We start from the raw sequence: 16,821 nt of genomic DNA, 5'->3' as shown, positions 1-16,821 counted from the left end.
TCTCTGACAGGCACTGCAACTTGGCCACCTCATGAAACTTTACAATCCCGAGCAAATGTCTCATTCTTTCAAGTATCATTCAATATGGTAATTATCTTCCAGACCATTCAGATGCTGGTTTCTTTCCCTTTCTGAGCCCCAGTTTTCTGATGAAATGAAAAAAAGACCTTAGATTACATGAGGCCAAGGACTCCTTCCCACTCTGACAGGGGCAGTACAGTGTAGTAGAAATAGAACAGGCTCATTTATAGTCAGAAAACATGGGAGTTCACAACACCATTTTATGACCCTCAATTTTATCATCTGTTCATGGGGAATTATAATATTTATAATATCTCAGAGTAAAATAAAGACCAATAAGATATGTACATAAAGCCCTTTTTAAACTGTAAAGCATCATAAGTAAATGTCAGTTAATATTATAAAGTGTCATCATGGTATTATGAAAAGAATATCAGGCTGGATGGAATCAGATGGAGACCTGGGCCCAAAACAAAGATAGCATATTGCCTAGAGGATGTGGATTCCGATTCTGCTACATATTTACTAGCTGTGTGACCAAAAGCTAGTCATTTAATCTTTTTGAGCCTCAGCTTCTTTGTGCCCTTCATACCTATAAGTCCCTAAACCATGAAGTTTTAATGAGGCTACAAGAAGATAATTATGTAATGTTATGTCTCCTATAGCTGGGTGACTATGGGAACTCCTTCAGTTTTATGTGAAACATGCCCCACCCACTTACATCACAAGAGCAAGTACTTTACAGATTCAAATATGCCACTAAAGCAAGTTATTGGCAGAAGTGCTATCATTCTATGATTCTACCAAAATCAGTAACAAGTTTCTTGAAGACCAGAATTACTAATTCCTTCTCATTTCAAAGGACACGATGTTACTGAAGCCAAACACCAATCTTAATACTATGGTGCAAAGGACATATAACCTACACCAGTGAGGATGGCATAATCATTATCGCTAACATTTACTGTGTACAGTGCATCAAGGTTTCCATAAAACATTGTACATATATTACCTCATTTATTACTTACAACAACCCCTGGGTAAGAACTACAATTATTATTCTTCCCATTTTACAGATGAGAAAACTGAAGCTGAGGAAGATGAAATGATTTGCCTGGGGGTTACCCAGCTATACTGAGGCAGGGGATCACATATGATGTTGAAAGACCCTTCTTTTGCTCACTTTCTATATTTCAGTTGGTAGCATGAATTAAGTAAATATGACTAAGAAAAATCACACTGAGTTTTAACATGTCCTTATCCTCAAATCCCTTAAAGCTTGCACGATTTCCTTATTTTACTGTGAATATGAGTGATTTAAAAAATTGTGAGTTTTGGGATCTACTCCACTTTCATATTAACTGATATCTGGCTGAAAATTAAAGCACTGGGTTTCAATGGCAAATGTTTCAATTGCTCCAGCCAAAATAAAACAACTGTTACAAGAAGAAAAGATTTTGTAGTGAATCACTGAGGCAGTATAGATGCTATTTATTTTGTTGCACAAATGTGGACAGGGAATGGACCAATCAATAAGTCAACATTTAGCAGGTGCCTGCTATGTGCTAGGCACAGTTCTAAGCACTTTACATGTTTTAATCTCACCTGATCAGATAAGATACATACCTGAGCAAGAGATTTCTTCTTTTAACATCAATAGAATTACAGATCATTAGAGTTGAAAGGTACCTTAAGAGTTCATCCAGTTTAATCCCCATATTTTACAATGAGGAAACAAACTTCAACAAAGTAAATGACTTGTCCTTGGTCACAAAAGAACTGAGACTCGAAGCCAAGTCTCCTCAGTCTCTCCATCCAAAGCCCTGGCCCCTGACTACCATCTGGTCCCCTCATCCTCTGGGCTCCAGCTATCCCTCACCCTCTCCTCTGCACCCACCCTATCCCCCATAATGACCCCCCATCACTGCCAAGCTTCTCTAGCACTTACTTCCTGGACACCTTTTTTTTGACTCTTAATCATGTTCTGTTTTGTTAAGTTTGGGGCTGGGTCTCATTTCCCTAACTTATGTATAAGCTCTCTGAAGACAAGGGCTTCAGTAGTTCTTTCTTGCTTATCTCAGTGTCAATATGATCAATGCCCCATACACAATAAGTAAAATGCTCCATAAAGCTCTGTTAATTCAAATGAATTCAACCAATATTTACTCAGCACCTACTTATTAGGCACAAGCCAGCATGATGCATCCTGGCGATAACTAAAAGGAAAATGACATAGTCTCTGCTCTCAAAGAACATTTATTCCATGTGAGAATAGAACATATACATAGACAAGAAAATATAAGGTAATCTAAACAGCAAGAGAGTATTTTACAAAGCCATTCATCGATTATAAATAACATTACTGACTGGGACGCTGAAGGGAACTCAGAGGCCATCCAGTTCAACCCATTCATTTTAACACTAAAGAAACTGAGGATCAGAGAGAGGTTGTGACTGAATGCAGCCTAAGTGCACAACATAGAATTTACTTTTGTGCTGTTTTTTTGGTCTAAATTTTATACATAAATCATTGAATATCATAATAACAATAATAACAGAAATCACCATTACAAGCATAGTATAATTACAATTACAATTATTTATTAAATACGTATCCATTGATTTATAGATATGTCACTTACTGCTTTTAAAAAGCCATGTTAGCTATGCTGATTGGTCTTTTTTCCTATGTCCTTGATTTAAGACCTGTCTTCAGAGAGATAAAGAGAGCCCTATTTACAAGGTAATTGAAGCAAGTTTATGATGAGTCCTAGAATAAGTTAGCTTTCTGAGGAGATTCTCAGTCATGTCAAGGTTTTCACTAAGTTTATAATGGTTTCTGGCTGGAAAAGAACTGTGTCTACTGAAGGAAGATCAATAAAAATTGCATAAAATTCTCAGGTTTTTTAGTTCAAAAGACAGGAAAAAAGAGGAGTGAAAGAGACTGAGATAAAGTTTAGAATTTGAAAATAAAAATGTACCAATAAATTTTTTTGAAAAAGATAATTTATCTGCAACATTATGCCCTTGATCATGTTTTGCCTTATACTATTATTATATTTAGATATTATAGTACTAAATGTTCAAGCATTTGTATCTTTTTTCTCTTACTACATTGTAAACTTCTTGAAGGTAAAAGAACTTTGTATGTATATTCATTTCATTCAATGTACCCCATTATCTTAAGTCCATGGTGATCATATTTTAAAAACATTAGGATTCTCAATTAAAATTGGAGACATTAGTACAGACATTTAAAAAAAAGCGTATCTTCTCCCCACTGCCTATGAAATAAAATTTATACTCCTTCACTTGGTCTCCAAGGTGCTTTCCAAGTTGTGGTTGCCTCACCCTTTTGAAGGCAGCCTGGTGATAAATTGACAGAATGCTATTCTGACAGTCAGGACAGTACTGAGTACGAATCCTGACTTAGTCATGTACAAATTGGGTGAACCTTGACCTCAGCTTCCTCAATCTGAAAAATGGGGATATAAAACATCATGTAACCCAGCATTACCTACTTCAAAGATTTGTTGTGAGGATCAAATGAAATAATTGATGTAAAAATGCTTTGCAAACCTTCAAATGGAACATTGATGCATTGCTGGGGGAGTTGTGAACAGATCCAACCATTCTGGAGAGCAATATGGAAATATGCCCAAAGAACAATAAAACTATTCATACCCCTTGACTCAGCAATTCCAATTCTAGGTCTATATTCAGAAGAAATCATAAAAAATGGGAAAAGTCCCACATGTTCCAAAATATTCATAGCAGCTCTTTTTTTATAGTGGAAAAAAATTGTAAATTGAGGGGATGCCCATCAATTGGGGAATGGTGAAACTAGTTATGGTATATGAAAACTATGGAATACTATTATTCTATAAGAAACCATAAATGATCGGACTCTAAAGAAGCATGGAATAAGTTACAGGAACTGATGATGAGTGAAGGGAGCAGAACCAAGAAAACAATGTACAAATTAACAACAACATTGTGAGATGATCAACCTTGATGGAAGCAGCTCCTCTCAGCAGTTCAGAGAGCTTAGACAACCCTATTAGACCAGTTATGAACAATGTTATCCCCATCCAGAGGAAAAAACAAAACAAAATTAAAAAACCCTTCAGAATCTGATGAACATTTTATAAAAAATATCTCATGTATTTCTTTCCCTTAACCCTTATTTCTCATACTGAAAATTACTAATCTAGTAAACATGTTTACCAAAAAAATGTATGTATGTACAACGTTAACCTATTTGCTGCTGAGGGGAGGGGGTGGGAAGGAAAGCCGAAAAGAAATTTTGTAACTTAAAAATATACATATGCACATGGATGAATGTTGAAAAATAAAATAAAACAAAATTTTAAAAAAGATATGTTGGGTTACCTGTTTACAAATATTTTTCTTCTTGTATAAAAACAGGTAAAAAAGAAATTGGTCTCAGCCAAAAGAATACAATTTCTAAAAGATGGAATGGAAGCAATGTTGAATCTACAGTTGGAGGACTTGGATTCCAAAATTAGATTTTTTTCCTTAGAACCTGCTGACCTTGGGCAAGTCATTTAATTTGGACCTCATCTATTCCTAAATGAACTGTGAATGTTACTGCCATAGGCAGCATGGTATATAACAGAAAACACCAGATTTGAAGTCAAAGGAATTCAAATTCTACTTTTGAAATCTATATTATAACCTTGGGCAAGTCACATCGTCACTTCCCATTTTGAAAGCTCAGTTTCTTTACCCATAAAATGAAGAAGTTAGACTAGATAAGAGATTTTTCACCTAAGGTACACAAAGTTAAAATTATGTATTTTGACTATTGCAAATCAATGATTTGCTATAATCTTATGCATGTACACTCCTTAAGTGTAATTCCTGCCTCATGAGGATAAAATAAAACCAATCAGGAATCCCACACAGAACTTGTACTTAACAGGCAAGAATTTCCAAAGGAGCATCACAGAAATGAAATGAGATGGAAGTGAGAATGGACATCATGATTCCACTTTTCTGGAACAGGAAATAAAAACCTTTGAAAATCCCTCAGTACAAAGCTTTACATTAGAGTAATTGGAAGGTGTTCTTTCCTCTAGACCTTATCAAGAGAAGTCAATCAAAAAAGAGATCCATATATTTGTTTTCTTTATTTTTTATAGTTCATATTTCTGAACTGCTTTAGCATTTATTTACAGAGTGCTTTTCTCATAAAAGCCCTATAAGCTATTAGAAACCAGAATGGATGGGAATTCAGAGAAGCCTGGAAGGATCTGCATTATCTGATGCTGAGCAAGATGAGCAGAACCAGAAGAACATTGTATACCCTAATAGCAACATGGGGGTGATGAAAAATTTTAGTGGATTTTTTCATCCCATCAGTGCAACAATCAGGGGCAATTTTAGGATATCTGCCATGGAGAATACTATCTGTATCCAGAGAAAGAACTATGGAGTTTGAACAAAGACCAAAGACCTGTAATTAAAAAAAAAGTTACCTTATTATGTATTATTATTTCTATCTCTTATACTTTATTTTTTTCTATTAAGGATATGATTTCTCTCTCAACATATTCAACTTAGATCAATGTATAGCATGGAAACAATGTAAAGACTAACAGACTGCCTTCTGGGGGTGAGGGGTAGGGGAAGGAAAGCGAAATTAGGGGGAAAATTGTAAAATTAAAAAATAAATATTTTTTAAAAGCCCTAAAAGGTAGGGAATCTAAGGATCATCATCATCATTTCATGTATGAGGAAATGAGGTTCCAAAATATTCAGTAATTTGCCTGTGTTTATACAGTTTATAAAGTCAAGCTTAGGTCTCCTAACTCTAAGACTTTGCCATTTCTATTAGGCCACACCAGGTCCATTAATCATTTTAAGTATTTCCCTTTGTGTTAGTAAAGAATCAACTCCATTGGGGTGGCTAGGTGGCGTAGTGGATAAAGCACCGTAGTGGATAAAGCACGGGCCTTGGAGTCAGGAGTACCTGGGTTCAAATCCAGTCTCAGACACTTAATAATTACCTAGCTGTGTGGCCTTGGGCAAGCCACTTAACCCCATTTGCCTTGCAAAAAAAACCTAAAAAAAACAAATCAACTCTATTGATTAGATCCTTTTAAGAATTTCCCCTTCAGTTTAGTAGAGAAACAGGAATGGTTCTGCTCACTTAACTAATTTCAGGCAACGAGTAATTTATCAAATATACTGAAACTTCAGCTTGTCAAAGTTTGTTGGCTAGATCAATTTTTGACTCTATTCCCCTTCCCTTCATAAGTGAAGCAACAGTTACACAAACTGACTCACTCCCCAACAAGGGTGGTCCCACTCAGCTCATGCACAATTTGCCAGGCACTGAAACAAAATACTACAATAGTTTTGATGCTCAGGTCATGGCAGGCAAGAATTGGGTACCTGTGGAGTGGGCTCCTGCCATCATTAGGATCTGAAGATCCACCCTGGCTGAAAAATTGGGAGAGATACTTTATTGGGTTTCTTTTGTTTTCCTCTCTCTTTCCCTGAGTGACTGACCTTTGCACAGGTAATTGGGAGGAGTTGAATACCAATATTGTTAGGACTTCATTAGCACAGGTAGCTTAGATAGTGGATGTGGTAGGCAGAGTGCTAGACATGGAATCAAGAAAATGTGAATAGAAATCCTACCTCACATACTTATTAGCTCTGTGACCCTGGACAAGTCATTTAACCTCTTCCAGTCCCAGTTTTCTAACTCTGTAAAATGAAATAATTGGACTCAATGATCTCAAAGATCCCTTCTCACTCTAAATCTGTTATCCTGTGATTTAGTGCATAATTAGGCCAGCAAGTTTATTTCCCAGTTAAAAAATTAAATAAAGAATGAACAGGGATATGGGGGAGGAGAAGGGAACAGGGGAGCATTTTACCACTGAAGATTACTGTATTTATCATAGAAAAGAAAATTTTGCTCTCAAAGAGGTGTGTGATTCTGCTAAATTCTGTTTCTTGAGCAGGAAATTCAGTTTGAAGTTACGGTTTTCTAATGGCTGTTTAGAGAAGTTGAGGCATTCTACTTTCTTTCCTGTCTGGTAAACTGAATAAGGGAGTTCCCTGTTAGAGGACCCAGAGAGGTGGAGCTGAGGCTGTTGAAAGGGTCAGGGTCAGGAAGGGACAATGAAAGAAGAAAGGAATTTAAAGGGGAAGTTAGAGAAGAAAAGGTTTTAAAATTTTTTTCTCTTCCCCCTTTATAATATGCAAGAAAGAGAGAAACAAATTCCAACACTTTAGAGGGCCAACATAACCATGACAAATGGAAGTTGAGTCTGGAGTTGAAAAGAAAAGGAATGAGCAGTTTGGTGTTCACAAAAATAGTTTTTCATGAGCATGAGGCTAGCAAGGGGTTGGGGGAGGTGAAAAGGTAAAAAAAGCTAGCTCAGTGGCTTCAAGAGGGACAACATGGCATCTGGGGATCATCCTTATTTGTTGGTTATTTATTTCCTGTCTACTCAACAGGTTACTGAAACTTCAGCAGTCTTAATTATTTTACTAGGTAAATATTTATGGTGGTTTTATTTAATGATAATGAAGTTTGAAACACCTGACCACAGAAGTGGATTCAGATATTTTAAGAAAAGAGAGGGAAAGTAGTTGGTTACCAAAGCAGAAAACTGCACTTTGGCTATTTGAATTCTGGTCCCCTTTCCTATAATTCATGGAATAGCCAGGTTTCATTACAAGTCTCCTAAGTATGAGACTCCTTTCTCACACAAGCTATGCAGATAGTTTATATAGTGAATCTACATGGTGTTGGGTCTCAGTTTTGTAGAAAGATTTAGAATGAGAGGAGGGCCCAGTTCCACCAATGATGACTGGTTGAATGGCTTTGACAAGTAAGACTTTACCCTCTGGACTTCTCCTACACCTTCTCCCCTAAACATATTTCTATCACTTCATATACCCATTTTTTTATGACTTCCCTCCAATTTCAAAATAAATTATAGACAGCTTCCTATCCTAAGCTTCTTAGCCTAAGTCCTTATAGCTTAGAAGTCATTTCTTCCTGACTCCTGATGGATACCAAATCCATGTTTATGACCTCTCTTCCAGTTGCTTCTATATACTCCTTCCAACAACTCCTTTCAGCCTTTTATAATAAAGCAGCACTGGCCTTGCAGTTGCAAACACTGGGGATCAAGTATTGCCTCTGTCATTTATTATCTGTGTGACTTTCAGTAAGTCCTTGAGGGACTCTTAGCTATTTAGCTAGAAAATAAATGACTTACTAGAAATGTAGTACACAGATTTAGAAATGGAAGGAACCTTTGAGGCCAATGGGTCCAACTTGCATATTTTACAGATCAGGAAACTAAGCTAAGAGAAAGTAAATTATTTGCCCAGCATGACTTCCCGTTCTACTATGCTATGGATCTATAAGTTATGACTTGCAACATGGTAAAACAGAAAAAGAGTATGGTGCTAGGTTTGAAATCACAAGTTTTATATTCTAATTCCAGCTCTGTCATTTATTATTGTAATCTTGGGAAAATTCCTTAAATCTTCTCCATCTGTCTGTTAGCTCACATACAAAATGTATAATCTTTTAGATTGCTTCCAGTTCCATTCTTCTTCCTTTCACCAACAAACTTCTTGAATGATAGGTTACATCATTTTATTCTATCATCGTCATCTAGCGTCTCTCTAACTCCTAAAAATCTCAGAAACAGAAGAACAGCAAAAATTTTGAGACTCCAAAATAAATGGAGCCACTGCCATACATAGAATGATGTAAACCTTAGCCAGTATTACTCCCTTCATGGAATATTTCCGTACTGTATACAGTCTGTGATACAATCCAAAATGGAATGCAAAATTCAAACAATACAAAATGAAGTCCAAAGAGAGGTAACAGGGCCTATCAGAGTGGTAAGCAGGCACACACTCTATTCACATGATGCTCCCTTTCCACATGAATTTGGCAACTCCTTTGTGATTGAGGACTACACAAAGGGAGTGCTCACAGTTACCCTCTGGATAGCTGTGCAATGGCGTTTCTAACTGTTTACTCAAGCACTTTTTTTTCCAGATGGACAGTTACTATAGCAACCCCTTCATCAAGGGACACACAAGGCACAGCACCCCAAGACATACCTTTTCAAAAACATACTCCATTCCCATCCCCCACCTCCCCCTCTATGGATGGCTGCATGTTTCACAATAACAAAGGAAAAATGAACACAAAGACCCCAAACAAAACAAACTCCTAAACATCTGCTGTCCTTTTCCAAGTTTCTAACACACTGTCTTCTTCCACACTCTTTAAAAAAAAAAGAGAGACCTAAAAGTGTTTTCCTAGTAAGAGAGAAGGCAGCAAATGGTCTATAACTGAGTGGGGGAAAAAAAAAAAAAAGATGCCAAATGCTGGCAGCTTGAGCATGATATGACAGTCCCCTTCTCACTCCCAGAGGGCACTGTAAAGTCCAAGAGGGAGAAGGGGGAGAGTAGGGAGAAGATAAAAGTGGGGGAGGAGGGCTTGAGGGAGGGAAATAGAGGAATGAGACAATAGAGCATAAAGATAGGAAAGGGAAAGGGGAGTAAGAAGAGGGAGTGGGAAGAAGACGATAAAGGAGAGAAAGGGAGAGGAGAAACAGAAAAAAGAGAAATTATGGGAGAAAGAAAAAAAGAATAAGGAAGAGGAGGAGTTAGAAGAGAAAAGGAAGAAAGGATTAAAAAGGGAAGCTGCAAAATGCAAACAAGGTTGTTTCTAGGCTTTGTCTTCCTGCAAATGGACTGAGTCCCTCTTTTTTATGCTCTAACAAGACACAAGGTCATGGAGACTTCAGGCACTGAGTCCTACACTAAATTATTAACAGCCAAATTCTGCTCCCCAAAATGATTCTCCATACCATTTGCATCAACTCTACCAAAACCTTGGTGATTTTCAGCAGGAGGTACACTGTTTCGCATTAAATCAGAACCAACTTTAGTTATTGCCTAAAACTTGAACTGAGCCCAAACTCTTTTAGGGGAAGGTTTTCCTAAGTTCAGTTAATTTGTTTTGGGGAAGGTTTTGTGCATATTTGAATTTCCTGACTATAGTTGGATTAGGGGGAAAGAGAATCTCAGGAGCCAAGAATGCCCTAGGATTCACAGACTAAATGCCACATCTTTGCAAATACTGACAGAATAAGTTTTGAATAGTGTGAGAAGGAATTCTCAGGTACAAGTGACTCTTCTTGGGACAAAAGAAATCTGAATTTAAGAACAAAGGAAACTAAGAAGAAAGTAATTAAGGAGGAGGGGAAAAAACAACAGGGCACCTCATGTGGCTTACATCAAATTCATTGCTGCCTTAGTTGAGTCATTTTTGGTCCACATTTCAGTTAAAGGGAAAAACCCCACCATTTTCTATGAAGAATGCCCACCATAGATCTGTTACATACATATTAGAATCTGGGGTGAAGGCTAGAGGAAACAGGGCAAATTTACCAATTAGAAAAGTTATAGCTCAAAAAAGAAAACAAGTTAAAAAGATGAGAAATTCTCTACAATCTAATATATTCTTATTTTGCAAAGCATCCTAAATTTAGGCAGCTCTCATTTCAGCTCCTCTAGCTTTAAAAATCTATACTAGCCCAAGCTCACCCACACTTCATGACCTACCAGCTGCATCATTTGCAGTGACCCCAGGCCTAAGAGACACAGCATACTTTTCTCTCCCCAGAGCAGCAATCTTGACAGATTCCTCACTGGTCTAAATGTCCCTTGGCCTCATTGAACATGATATTTTAAAGACCATTCTGACAAAATTCCTGCAGCCTTGAATAACTGTGATTTGGCAGCCTTTTCAGCCCCTAACCAGCTGTCAGAATATGAGTACCTTTGACAGGTCTACTTTCCGAGTTCATCCAGAGACCAAAGGCTTAGGTTTGGTTTTTTTTTTTTAAGTTTAGTGTTTTTTTTTTTAATTTCTTGAACTAAACCATATCTGTTGTATTGGAGCCTTTTGTCTATCTTCCCTTCAGGGAGATGAAGTCATGGCTTGCAGAATTAGGCTCATAACAACTAACAGGTGATGTGTTGAGGTCAAGCCAAATTTTTAAATACAGACCTTCCAATAGGAAAAAGTCAGGGGCCTTTTCAGAGCTGCTTGAAGAGACTCATGTAATAAAAGAGAAATTGAAAATAACATCTTGAAATCAAAGGAAAGTAAAGGCTGTTGTAATCCCAAGGAGAAAACAGGCATTTGCTACAAAGCCAACAACATGACAAGGTATCTGTTTATTGTATTTCTTTAAGTTAATCATACCTTCCATCAGCAGTTTATTGAGTTCAGAATTGTTTCACACAATTCCGGAAGGTTTTACCCCAATCAACCGCAATCTGAGGGTGACTGGAGAGTTTCCAGCATGCTTCCCCCCACTACAGTTTCCTCCAATCCCCTTGGACTCCCCTCAAATCTTAGTAGTTGAAGATGGATCCACATGCATTCCCTGTGAGACCTCTCCAGACCTGGTGTCCTAAGAGCTTGCATGTACAAAACACATGACAGTTTATAAAGTTCTGCATAGATAACATGTATATATGAGGGTTTATAAAGTTCTACACATCTATACAAACATAAAGAACTGCATTTGATCCCACTATAACACCATGAGAGTTGTATTGTAATATTATTATTATTGCTCCCACTTTTAGAGGAAGTTCAAACTCAAAGTCCTCCAATCCTAAGGGGCACACATAGCATATTCAATGTTCTTAGTCATATCCTGGACTTGGGTGTTCTTTGCAGGAAGATATGATGTGTATTGTAGAAGAACACTAACCATACAAAGAGCAAGTTCCCCAACTTCTTTGTATTCCCTAACAATGCACATGCTGGCTGACTAAAGGACTGAACTTGGATGTCAGTCAGAAACTAAGAAAATGACTCCTGTTAGCTCCTTTATGTGCTGTCTTCCCTTCCTAGAATGTAAGCTCTTCCAGGGAGGAACTGTCTTCTCCTTTATTTGAACATGTATTGTCAAGACAACAGAGTACCGTGAACAGAGTTGCCACTTAATACATATTTTATCTATTTGATTGGCACAGAAAAAGTTCTAGAATAACCTGATAATCCCCTTTTGTCCCTAAAAACAGAATGTATGCTCATTCATTGGTGAAGATTAGGGGTAAAGAAGATAAGGGAAGAGATTCTATCAATGGTGTCAAACATTTAGCAAGTGCAGCTGGAACCAGATTGAAATGTAGTTGGAAAATATTTAATAAAAAAACACAATAAAAACAGAGATAAAGTCATTATGTAGTTTTTAAGTCAATATGTGGCCTGTACGGATCCTTACATACAATTTAGAGTTTGATATCACTGGGCTCCTCTCACTCTGTCTGATCCACAGAACCAAAGAATTCTAGGCAGCTGAGAGAATTTGCAAACTTTCAAAGATCAAATTGAATTGTCCCCAATTTACAAATGAGGTCCTAATCACATCTATGTCTCTTCTTGTCTTCATGTCTTGTATTTTGCACAAGATTGCCAGGTCACTTCTCTTATTATCAGGAGCCTATTCCTGTATTCTGATACTTTGAGGTGAGGAAAGTATCAGGGGTTTTTTTTCTTTGTCTTTTAACTACCTAATCAAAATTCCCCATGCTTCAATTGAATGATAATTTTCTCTTAGCCCATCCTTGGGGCAGCCAGTGAGCAACTATCCCCCATGCCTCCTGTGGAAGTCTCATCAGTATCTTGAAAAGGTTAAATATGTCAATTATTACTAACAAAAACAACAATAATAACTGGCATATGAAGGGCAAGCAAAGTCAAATCACCCACCCACTTTTAAATTCCCCTGTCACAAAGGTAGAGGATCTCAGAGATGAGCTCAGACATATGGAGTTCAATGGTTCTCAAACTTTTCCAGTCCTAGAACTGGTCAGTTTAAATAAGCCTTTGGCAAAACTCTTGTAATAAAATCCTCTAAAATTATAATTTTAATGCCTGTTCTAACAAACAACAAAAGGCTCATAAAAAAAAAGAGAAAGTGTTCAGGAATTCCTTGAAGCACAGTTTGAGGAACACTGATCTAATCCAACCTCCTCATTTTACAAATGAGGAATTTTATAACCCAGAAAGATTAAGAGGCTTGGCTAAAGTCACTGAAGTATCAAATAGCAGAATCAGAATTCAAACTCAGATGTTGGGACTTTCTACTCTACAAGACAGGTTACACAATGAATGACTAGCATAATCAGGATGAGAATCTGTACCTAACCACTTGCCTTGTGGATCCTGGGTCAAATCTATTTGTTTTAATTTAGAAACTTTCCCAGTTTCTCTCATTTACACATTCATTTGACATAAATCAATAAGGACTCTGCAGACAGCATAAAATGTAGCCACAAAAATGCCCCCAAACCACACACTTTACTGAAAAGTTTGCAAAGGTTGGCATTCTTCATTTTCTAGCATACACACATACACACACAAAACAAACATTGCACATACACACACACACACACACACACAAAGGAGGGAGGAAGGGGGAGAAAAGAGGAGAGGGGAGGAGTCAGTCTCATTGTGGGGGAAGAAGGAAGGGTGAGCAATAGAGAACCTAGTATTTCCTCCCCCTGATAGTTTACACTTTGCTGTTACTCTTAACAGTTTACATATGTTTGAAAAAATGCACTTGAACCTGATTAACCTAAGTGCTGCCAGACGTGACTTGATTGAACACAGAGTGTATGTCTTGGCCCAACAGGCTCGTTATTCCTTAGAGCTGGGGTCTTGGTTTTTAGTCCCTGACCTTCTTCTGCATTTGCCAAACTTGTATTTGTGAGGGGAGAGTCAGCAGACAGGTGTCAGCTGCCAGTCACTGACTAGTGCCCACCCCATATTTGCTGAGGCAGCAAATGCCAGCACCATTAGTGAAAAAAAGGAATGGAGAAGGTGACCTCATCATCACCAGCTGGTCTGAAGAAAGTATCTTTGAGCTCAAGTCATTTGGGAGGTCTCTGGTGTCCATAAGAATCAACTTCTTTTAAAGGCTCTAAACTCATTTGAGAGGAAATAGTTAATTTGTATATTTGTCTATTGAAATACCAAACTGCAATGCTTTGCCATTAATTCATCTCCAAAGAGAGGGGTGGGTACAACACAAAGAGATATGCTAAAAACTGAGAACAATCAGAGATAATTCATAAAAGGTTATTGAAAAAGAAGCAACCCTCCCCACTACCATTTCAGCAGGACCTTAGAGACAGAGATCATGTCTTTACTTCCTTCATTAAAAACTTCTGGTATATCCTTATCATACAACTTGTTCCTTGGAGTGGAAACTCAAACCACATGGTATGTCTCAGTCTCTATTTCTAAACAATGTGAATCTTATTTCTTTCTTGATTTGCTGAGCTTCATTCTGAATTGGTGATTAAGAATCTAAAACTTTTTAATACAAAGATGTGCCTACCCTCCAATGTCTAAATCAGGAGAACCTGTAAGCTATATAGTTAGCACCTCTATCCCAGTCTCTACCCCTCTCAATAATCAGAGGAAGAAGAGATGAAATTCTTAACATCTGTTTAGTCTACAACTCATCTATACTGTTAGATTAATCTTTCATCACAAGATAGAATTAATTTAGTCCAAACACCTCATTTTACAGGTAAGGAAACTGAGGTCCTTATAAATTGAATCACCTGTCCAAGATCACATGGATACATAATTCAAACTTAGGTTTTGAACAAATTTGTTCTCAGAAACAACAATAGTTTCCTATTGCCTAGAGGATAAAGTACAAGTCCTTCAGCTGAGCTTTCAAGCCCCACCCCAGTGCCACCCCCCTACTTTTTCTATCTTATTCCATACTACTCCCATATATGAACCCTTTATAACACCCAAATTGATCTTTTCATTGACACCCCCCATACCTTTCACACTTATGTTTTCATCTCTTTGTTGACATCATTTTTCTTTAAGTAGAATGCTTTCTCCTCTCTCTCCCTAAATTTCTGTCCATCTCTCAAGGATCACATCTTTTTTTGGAGGGGGGTATTTTGTGGAGCAATGGGGTTAAGTGACTTGCTCAAGGTCACACAGCTAGTAAGCATCAAGTGTCTCAGACTGGATTTCAATTCAGGATCTCCTGACTTTATCAGCTGTACCACCTAATTGCCCCAAGGATCCCACATTCATGAAACCTTTTCACAATTCAACAATCCTCTGCAATTTATGCACCCTTGGGCCTCACTGCCTATATCCCTTCTCTGAAACCTGCCACAAGCTATTCTTTATTAGGAATACAGATCTAGAAAGGACTTTGGTAATCTAGGTCCAACTCCCTCATTTTAAAGATGAGGAAATAGGCCAAGGAAGGTCCAGTGACTGGCATAGGATCACACAAACAGAAACTAGCAGAGGCAACATTTGAAGCCAGCCTTGAGCCAGGGCTTTTTTCCATTGTACCATACTAGTTATCTCTTTACATCTACATATTTCTTCTCCCCAACAGACCATGAGCTCTTTAAGGAATATGTGATATACCTCTATTTCATCCATATAACTTGGAACACTCACCCATAGTACATGTTGAGTAAACATTAATGAAAAAATGACAATGTAAACTGATTAAGGACACAACATCATTTTAAGAGCCACCACCCAAACCCTGGGCTTTGACTGTTACGTTTCCCATCACAGTGAAGAGAAGTAAGCATGGAGGAAACTATTTTGAGGGACAGTTACTTTGCAACAGATGGAAACTTTGCCGGAGCCTCCATGTGTGCTTGCTGACTGGCTCACTGTGCTGAGCCTCTCATCTTGCACCAGCTGCTACCTCGGGCAACTCTGGGGTCTCATCTCTGACTCTCATAACTCAGAGTTGAAAGGAAACTTATAAATGATACAGTCCAAAGTTCCAATTTTACAGATGAAGTCCACTGAGGCCCACAGATGGGAAAAATCTTGTTTTAAAGTCACACAATTAGTAACTAGAGAGTCAGGGTCTAAATCCAAAATGTAGGACTCTAAATTCAGTGTTTTCCTAATAGGAAATCCTGGCATGATCCTTAGCATAAGATTTATGGAAATAGAGGGAAAGAAGGAAAAGAGAGATAGGATAAACAATTCTCTGGTCCACGTTTATTATTACACCATACCTTTAAGGTTTTTCAAAATACTTTCCTTACAATTATTGCTGATACAGGTATTGCAAGCATTATCTCCATTTTGTAAATGAGGAAAATGTAATTCTGAGAAGTGGCTTGCCTATTTGAATCTAGTTCTTCTGATTCCAAGTCTAGTGTTTTATCCCATGAGGAAAAATTCAAACTCTCCCCTTGCTCAGAAACCAGGAAGGTGTCAGGGAAGTAAACATCTCTGGAAAAGGGCCCTGATTTGGAGAAATCCTGGTTTTGAGTCCCAGTCCTTTTCATGTGCTATCTGGGGGAAAAAGGGCAGATTATTTTGTTGAATAACTGGACTTCAGTTGATTTCATCTATTAAAGGATATGGTTATATCTAAGGTTTCTCACAACCTAAATTTTATAATTTGTGTATTATAAAATCTTGAGTCATCTAAAAGTACTGGCTGTACCATCTCCCTGGCTATCACAAAAATTCCAGAAGTAATTTGTCCCCCCACCTCCTAGCATCTTATTTTCAAAATTCTAAAATCATTCTAAATTATAATTTTCTATATTGCATATTTCTAGATTCTAAATTTCCTCATCTAAAATCTAAATTCTGTAAGATCCAGTACAATTCCCTCATTTTATAGAAAAGGAAATTGAGGTCAGCAAAGGAAAGTGACTTGCCTAATATACAGC

At 37.5% G+C, this 16,821-nt stretch overlaps 1 protein-coding gene across 5 annotated transcripts in view; it reads right to left on the bottom strand.

Annotated features, from left to right (window-relative positions):
• MACROH2A1 (macroH2A.1 histone) overlaps nucleotides 1-16,821 on the bottom strand; it is a 103,330-nt gene that overhangs the window by 41,833 nt on the left and 44,676 nt on the right. The gene's annotated exons all lie outside the window — the stretch shown is intronic.

Source organism: Macrotis lagotis, chromosome 1 (genome assembly GCF_037893015.1).
Source record: "Macrotis lagotis isolate mMagLag1 chromosome 1, bilby.v1.9.chrom.fasta, whole genome shotgun sequence".
Taxonomy (NCBI): domain Eukaryota; kingdom Metazoa; phylum Chordata; class Mammalia; order Peramelemorphia; family Peramelidae; genus Macrotis; species Macrotis lagotis.
Note: the sequence above shows the minus strand (reverse complement) of the source record. Positions and strands in the feature narration are given on the sequence as shown.